Here is a 7,500-nt window from a genome sequence, read left to right on the forward strand (position 1 = left end):
AAAGTCGGGCACGACCGCTCGAGTCACCCGCCACCCGGTCCGGGGCACCTCCAGGGACCGGCGGAGGACGCCCGCATGACCGCGACAAAGTGTCTCAAAGTCGGGCACGACCGCTCGAGTCACCCGCCAACCCGGTCCGGGGCACCTCCAGGGACCGGCGGAGGACGCCCGCATGACCGCGACAAAGTGTCTCAAAGTCGGGCACGACCGCTCGAGTCACCCGCCAACCCGGTCCGGGGCACCTCCAGGGACCGGCGGAGGATGCCCGCATGACCGCGACAAGTGTCTCAAAGTCGGGCACGACCGCTCGAGTCACCCGCCAACCCGGTCCGGGACACCTCCAGGGACCGGCGGAGGACGCCCGCATGACCGCGACAAGTGTCTCAAAGTCGGGCATGACCGTTCGAGTCACCCGCCAACCCGGTCCGGGGCACCTCCAGGGACCGGCGGAGGAGGCCCGCATGACCGCGACAAAGTGTCTCAAAGTCGGGCATGACCGCTCGAGTCACCCGCCAACCCGGTCCGGGGCACCTCCAGGGACCGGCGGAGGACGCCCGCATGACCGCGACAAAGTGTCTCAAAGTCGGGCATGACCGTTCGAGTCACCCGCCAACCCAGTCCGGGGCACCTCCAGGGACCGGCGGAGGAGGCCCGCATGACCGCGACAAAGTGTCTCAAAGTCGGGCATGACCGCTCGAGTCACCCGCCAACCCGGTCCGGGGCACCTCCGGGGACCGGCGGAGGACGCCCGCATGACCGCGACAAAGTGTCTCAAAGTCGGGCACGACCGCTCGAGTCACCCGCCAACCCGGTCCGGGGCACCTCCAGGGACCGGCGGAGGACGCCCGCATGACCGCGACAAAGTGTCTCAAAGTCGGGCACGACCGCTCGAGTCCCCCGCCACCCCGGTCCGGGGCACCTCCAGGGACCGGCGGAGGACGCCCGCATGACCGCGACAAAGTGTCTCAAAGTCGGGCATGACCGCTCGAGTCACCCGCCAACCCGGTCCGGGGGCACCTCCGGGGACCGGCGGAGGACGCCCGCATGACCGCGACAAAGTGTCTCAAAGTCGGGCAGGACCGCTCGAGTCACCCGCCAACCCGGTCCGGGGCACCTCCGGGAGCAGTGGAGGTCGCTCGCATGACCGCGACAAAGTGTCTCAAAGTCGGGCATGACCGCTCGAGTCGCCCGCCATCCCGGTCCGGAGCTCAACACTTTGTCGTTTTTTCCACTCCCTCCCCATTAACCTCTAGGTGGTTGCGCTCGTGACATCAAAAAGACCACTTTTTTGCAGAGCAGTCACACTCGGAAAAATTCGTTTCGTCTGGCAAAAGAACCAGAGTTCTCAGCGGGCTTCCAGTCCAACCTTGTCCGATTTTGAGGCACCAGGCTCGGCCACAGTCCGAGCCCATTCACTCCTCCCCTGTTGTACTCGCTCCCTATTAACCTCTAGGTGGTTGCGCTCGTGACATCAAAAAGACCACTTTTTGAGGAGCAGTCACACTTAGGAAAAATCCGTTTGCGCTCACACCATCCCTCCCCATTAACCTCTAGGTGGTTGCGCTCGTGACATCAAAAAGACCACTTTTTGAGGAGCAGTCACACTTAGGAAAAATCCGTTTGCGCTCACACCATCCCTCCCCATTAACCTCTAGGTGGTTGCGCTCGTGACATCAAAAAGACCACTTTTTGAGGAGCAGTCAGACACCGAGGTTTTCTGGATTTATGTCCGTTTTCCTGGTTCTCTGACTCGGGCACCTTGTGACCGACATCCCCCCCTTCCCTGGTTCTATTTTGCCGATACTTTGGTGAGTTTTCTACCCGCAAACCAAGCCCCCCAAGCCCGCCGCCTGGTGGGGGAGCATGCCGCCTGGCCCGGTTCTATTTTAGGTCACTTTGGTGAGTTTTCTACCCGCAAACCAAGCCCCCCAAGCCCGCCGCCTGGTGGGGGAAGAGGCCCCCTGGTCCCGGTTCTATTTTAGGACACTTTGGTGAGTTTTCTACCCGCAAACCAAGCCCCCCAAGCCCGCCGCCTGGTGGGGGAAGATGCCCCCTGGTCCCGGTTCTATTTTAGGACACTTTGGTGAGTTTTCTACCCGCAAACCAAGCCCCCCAAGCCCGCCGCCTGGTGGGGGAACATGCCCCCTGGTCCCGGTTCTATTTTAGGACACTTTGGTGAGTTTTCTACCCGCAAACCAAGCCCCCCAAGCCCGCCGCCTGGTGGGGGAACATGCCGCCTAGCCCGGTTCTATTTTAGGTCACTTTGGTGAGTTTTCTACCCGCAAACCAAGCCCCCCAAGCCCGCCGCCTGGTGGGGGAAGAGGCCCCCTGGTCCCGGTTCTATTTTAGGACACTTTGGTGAGTTTTCTACCCGCAAACCAAGCCCCCCAAGCCCGCCGCCTGGTGGGGGAACATGCCCCCTGGTCCTGGTTCTATTTTAGGACACTTTGGTGAGTTTTCTACCCGCAAACCAAGCCCCCCAAGCCCGCCGCCTGGTGGGGGAACATGCCCCCTGGTCCCGGTTCTATTTTAGGACACTTTGGTGAGTTTTCTACCCGGAAACCAAGCCCCCCAAGCCCGCCACCTGGTGGGGGAAGAGGCCCCCTGGTCCCGGTTCTATTTTAGGACACTTTGGTGAGTTTTCTACCCACACTGCAGGTCCCCAAATGCCGCCATCTGGTGGGGGAACATGCCGCCTGCACCGGTTCTATTTTAAGTCACTTTGGTGAGTTTTCTGCCCACACTACGGGTCCCCAAATGCCGCCATCTGGTGGGGGAACATGCCGCCTGCACCGGTTCTATTTTAAGTCACTTTGGTGAGTTTTCTACCCACACTACGGGTCCCCAAATGCCGCCATCTGGTGGGGGAACATGCCGCCTGCACCGGTTCTATTTTAAGTCACTTTGGTGAGTTTTCTACCCACACTACGGGTCCCCAAATGCCGCCATCTGGTGGGGGAACATGCCGCCTGCACCGGTTCTATTTTAAGTCACTTTGGTGAGTTTTCTGCCCACACTACGGGTCCCCAAATGCCGCCATCTGGTGGGGGAACATGCCGCCTGCACCGGTTCTATTTTAAGTCACTTTGGTGAGTTTTCTACCCACACTACGGGTCCCCAAATGCCGCCATCTGGTGGGGGAACATGCCGCCTGCACCGGTTCTATTTTAAGTCACTTTGGTGAGTTTTCTACCCACACTACGGGTCCCCAAATGCCGCCATCTGGTGGGGGAACATGCCGCCTGCACCGGTTCTATTTTAAGTCACTTTGGTGAGTTTTCTGCCCACACTACGGGTCCCCAAATGCCGCCATCTGGTGGGGGAACATGCCGCCTGCACCGGTTCTATTTTAAGTCACTTTGGTGAGTTTTCTGCCCACACTACGGGTCCCCAAATGCCGCCGCCTGGTGGGGGAACTGCCGCCTAGTCCCGGTTCTATTTTAGGTCACTTTTCTCACTTTCTGACCCACAAATAATGCCCCAAATGCCGCCGCCTGGTGGGGGGAACTGCCGCCTAGTCCCGGTTCTATTTTAGGTCACTTTTCTCACTTTCTGACCCACAAATAATGCCCCAAATGCCGCCGCCTGGTGGGGGGAACTGCCGCCTAGTCCCGGTTCTATTTTAGGTCACTTTTCTCACTTTCTGACCCACAAATAATGCCCCAAATGCCGCCGCCTGGTGGGGGGAACTGCCGCCTAGTCCCGGTTCTATTTTAGGTCACTTTTCTCACTTTCTGACCCACAAATAATGCCCCAAATGCCGCCGCCTGGTGGGGGGAACTGCCGCCTAGTCCCGGTTCTATTTTAGGTCACTTTTCTCACTTTCTGACCCACAAATAATGCCCCAAATGCCGCCGCCTGGTGGGGGGAACTGCCGCCTAGTCCCGGTTCTATTTTAGGTCACTTTTCTCACTTTCTTACCCACAAATAATGCCCCAAATGCCGCCGCCTGGTGGGGGGAACTGCCGCCTAGTCCCGGTTCTATTTTAGGTCACTTTTCTCACTTTCTGACCCACAAATAATGCCCCAAATGCCGCCGCCTGGTGGGGGGAACTGCCGCCTAGTCCCGGTTCTATTTTAGGTCACTTTTCTCACTTTCTTACCCACAAATAATGCCCCAAATGCCGCCGCCTGGTGGGGGGAACTGCCGCCTAGTCCCGGTTCTATTTTAGGTCACTTTTCTCACTTTCTGACCCACAAATAATGCCCCAAATGCCGCCGCCTGGTGGGGGGAACTGCCGCCTAGTCCCGGTTCTATTTTAGGTCACTTTTCTCACTTTCTGACCCACAAATAATGCCCCAAATGCCGCCGCCTGGTGGGGGGAACTGCCGCCTAGTCCCGGTTCTATTTTAGGTCACTTTTCTCACTTTCTTACCCACAAATAATGCCCCAAATGCCGCCGCCTGGTGGGGGGAACTGCCGCCTAGTCCCGGTTCTATTTTAGGTCACTTTTCTCACTTTCTTACCCACAAATAATGCCCCAAATGCCGCCGCCTGGTGGGGGGAACTGCCGCCTAGTCCCGGTTCTATTTTAGGTCACTTTTCTCACTTTTCTACCCACAAATAATGGCAAAAAAAAATGCTTACAGCACCCAGTATTCCCAGGCGGTCTCCCATCCAAGTACTAACTGGGCCCGACCCTGCTTGGCTTCCGAGATCAGACGAGATCGGGCTCATTCAGGGTGGTGTGGCCGTAAGCGAGGGAAGCGCTTGTGAAATGCCCCAAAGTGTTGAAAATGTTCCCCAGGCCCCTGGTTCCCCATCCCCGCAGGAGGAGGCTCCCCAGGCCCCCTGGTTCCCCATCCCCGCAGGAGGAGGCTCCCCAAGCCCCCTGGTGCAGGAGGAGGCTCCCCAGGCCCCTGGTTCCCCATCCCCGCAGGAGGAGGCTCCCCAGGCCCCCTGGTTCCCCATCCCCGCAGGAGGAGGCTCCCCAGGCCCCATGGTTCCCCATCACCGCAGGAGGAGGCTCCCCAGGCCCCCTGGTTCCCCATCCCCGCAGGAGGAGGCTCCCCAGGCCCCCTGGTGCAGGAGGAGGCTCCCCAGGCCCCCTGGTTCCCCATCCCCGCAGGAGGAGGCTCCCCAGGCCCCCTGGTTCTCCATGCCCGCAGGAGGAGGCTCCCCAGGCCCCTGGTTCCCCATCCCCGCAGGAGGAGGCTCCCCAGGCCCCCTGGTTCTCCATGCCCGTAGGAGGAGGCTCCCCAGGCCCCCTGGTTCTCCATCCCCGCAGGAGGAGGCTCCCCAGGCCCCCTGGTTCTCCATCCCCGCAGGAGGAGGCTCCCCAGGCCCCCATGTTCTCCATGCCCGCAGGAGGAGGCTCCCCAGGCCCCTTGGTTCTCCATCCCCGCAGGAGTAGGCTCCCCAGGCGCCCTGGTTCTCCATCCCCGCAGGAGGAGGCTCCCCAGGCCCCCTGGTTCTCCATCCCCGCAGGAGGAGGCTCCCCAGGCCCCATGGTTCCCCATCACCGCAGGAGGAGGCTCCCCAGGCCCCCTGGTTCCCCATCCCCGCAGGAGGAGGCTCCCCAGGCCCCCTGGTTCTCCATCCCCGCAGGAGGAGGCTCCCCAGACCCCCATGTTCTCCATGCCCGCAGGAGGAGGCTCCCCAGGCCCCTTGGTTCTCCATCCCCGCAGGAGGAGGCTCCCCAGGCCCCTGGTTCTCCATCCCCGCAGGAGGAGGCTCCCCAGGCCCCCTGGTTCTCCATGCCCGCAGGAGGAGGCTCCCCAGGCCCCCTGGTTCTCCATGCCCGCAGGAGGAGGCTCCCCAGGCCCCCATGTTCTCCATGCCCGCAGGAGGAGGCTCCCCAGGCCCCTTGGTTCTCCATCCCCGCAGGAGGAGGCTCCCCAGGCCCCTGGTTCCCCATCCCCGCAGGAGGAGGCTCCCCAGGCCCCCTGGTTCTCCATGCCCGCAGGAGGAGGCTCCCCAGGCCCCCTGGTTCTCCATGCCCGCAGGAGGAGGCTCCCCAGGCCCCCTGGTTCTCCATCCCCGCAGGAGGAGGCTCCCCAGGCCCCTGGTTCTCCATGCCCGCAGGAGGAGGCTCCCCAGGCCCCCTGGTTCTCCATGACCGCAGGAGGAGGCTCCCCAGGCCCCCTGGTTCTCCATCCCCGCAGGAGGAGGCTCCCCAGGCCCCCTGGTTCCCCATCCCCGCAGGAGGAGGCTCCCCAGGCCCCCTGGTTCTCCATCCCCGCAGGAGGAGGCTCCCCAGGCCCCCTGGTTCCCCATCCCCGCAGGAGGAGGCTCCCCAGGCCCCCTGGTTCTCCATGCCCGCAGGAGGAGGCTCCCCAGGCCCCCTGGTTCCCCATCCCCGCAGGAGGAGGCTCCCCAGGCCCCCTGGTTCTCCATCCCCGCAGGAGGAGGCCCCCCAGGCCCCTGGTTCCCCATCCCCGCAGGAGGAGGCTCCCCAGGCCCCCTGGTTCTCCATGCCCGCAGGAGGAGGCTCCCCAGGCCCCTGGTTGGGAGAGGGGGAAAAAGAGCAAAGTGTTTAAAAATGCCCCAAAGTGTTGAAAATGTTCCCCAGGCCCCTGGTTCCCCATCCCCGCAGGAGGAGGCTCCCCAGGCCCCCTGGTTGGGAGAGGGGGAAAAAGACCAAAGTGTTTAAAAATGCCCCAAAGTGTTGAAAATGTTCCCCAGGCCCCTGGCTCCCCATCCCCTCAGGAGGAGGCTCCCCAGGCCCCCTGGTTGGGAGAGGGGGAAAAAGAGCAAAGTGTTTAAAAATGCCCCAAAGTGTTGAAAATGTTCCCCAGGCCCCTGGTTCCCCATCCCCGCAGGAGGAGGCTCCCAAGGCCCCCTGGTTGGGAGAGGGGGAAAAAGAGCAAAGTGTTTAAAAATGCCCCAAAGTGTTGAAAATGTTCCCCAGGCCCCTGGTTCCCCATCCCCGCAGGAGGAGGCTCCCCAGGCCCCCTGGTTGGGAGAGGGGGAAAAAGAGCAAAGTGTTTAAAAATGCCCCAAAGTGTTGAAAATGTTCCCCAGGCCCCTGGTTCCCCATCCCCGCAGGAGGAGGCTCCCCAGGCCCCCTGGTTGGGAGAGGGGGAAAAAGAGCAAAGTGTTTAAAAATGCCCCAAAGTGTTGAAAATGTTCCCCAGGCCCCTGGTTCCCCATCCCCGCAGGAGGAGGCTCCCCAGGCCCCCTGGTTGGGAGAGGGGGAAAAAGAGCAAAGTGTTTAAAAATGCCCCAAAGTGTTGAAAATGTTCCCCAGGCCCCTGGTTCCCCATCCCCGCAGGAGGAGGCTCCCCAGGCCCCCTGGTTGGGAGAGGGGGATAAAGAGCAAAGTGTTTAAAAATGCCCCAAAGTGTTGAAAATGTTCCCCAGGCCCCTGGTTCCCCATCCCCGCAGGAGGAGGCTCCCCAGGCCCCCTGGTTGGGAGAGGGAAAAAAAAAGAGCAAAGTGTTTAAAAATGCCCCAAAGTGTTGAAAATGTTCCCCAGGCCCCTGGTTCCCCATCCCCGCAGGAGGAGGCTCCCCAGGCCCCCTGGTTGGGAGAGGGGAAAAAAAGAGCAAAGTGTTTAA

General features: G+C 61.3%; 1 non-coding gene across 1 annotated transcript; it reads right to left on the minus strand.

Annotated features, from left to right (window-relative positions):
- Positions 1-4,581: 4,581 nt before the first annotated feature.
- LOC148057754 (5S ribosomal RNA) lies at positions 4,582-4,700 on the minus strand. Its single transcript, XR_015710437.1, has one exon. It is a non-coding gene; the product is annotated as a 5S ribosomal RNA (ribosomal RNA).
- Positions 4,701-7,500: the final 2,800 nt, after the last annotated feature.

This window comes from Callionymus lyra, unplaced genomic scaffold (assembly GCF_982586985.1).
Source record: "Callionymus lyra unplaced genomic scaffold, fCalLyr1.hap1.1 HAP1_SCAFFOLD_672, whole genome shotgun sequence".
In the NCBI taxonomy this organism is placed as follows: domain Eukaryota; kingdom Metazoa; phylum Chordata; class Actinopteri; order Syngnathiformes; family Callionymidae; genus Callionymus; species Callionymus lyra.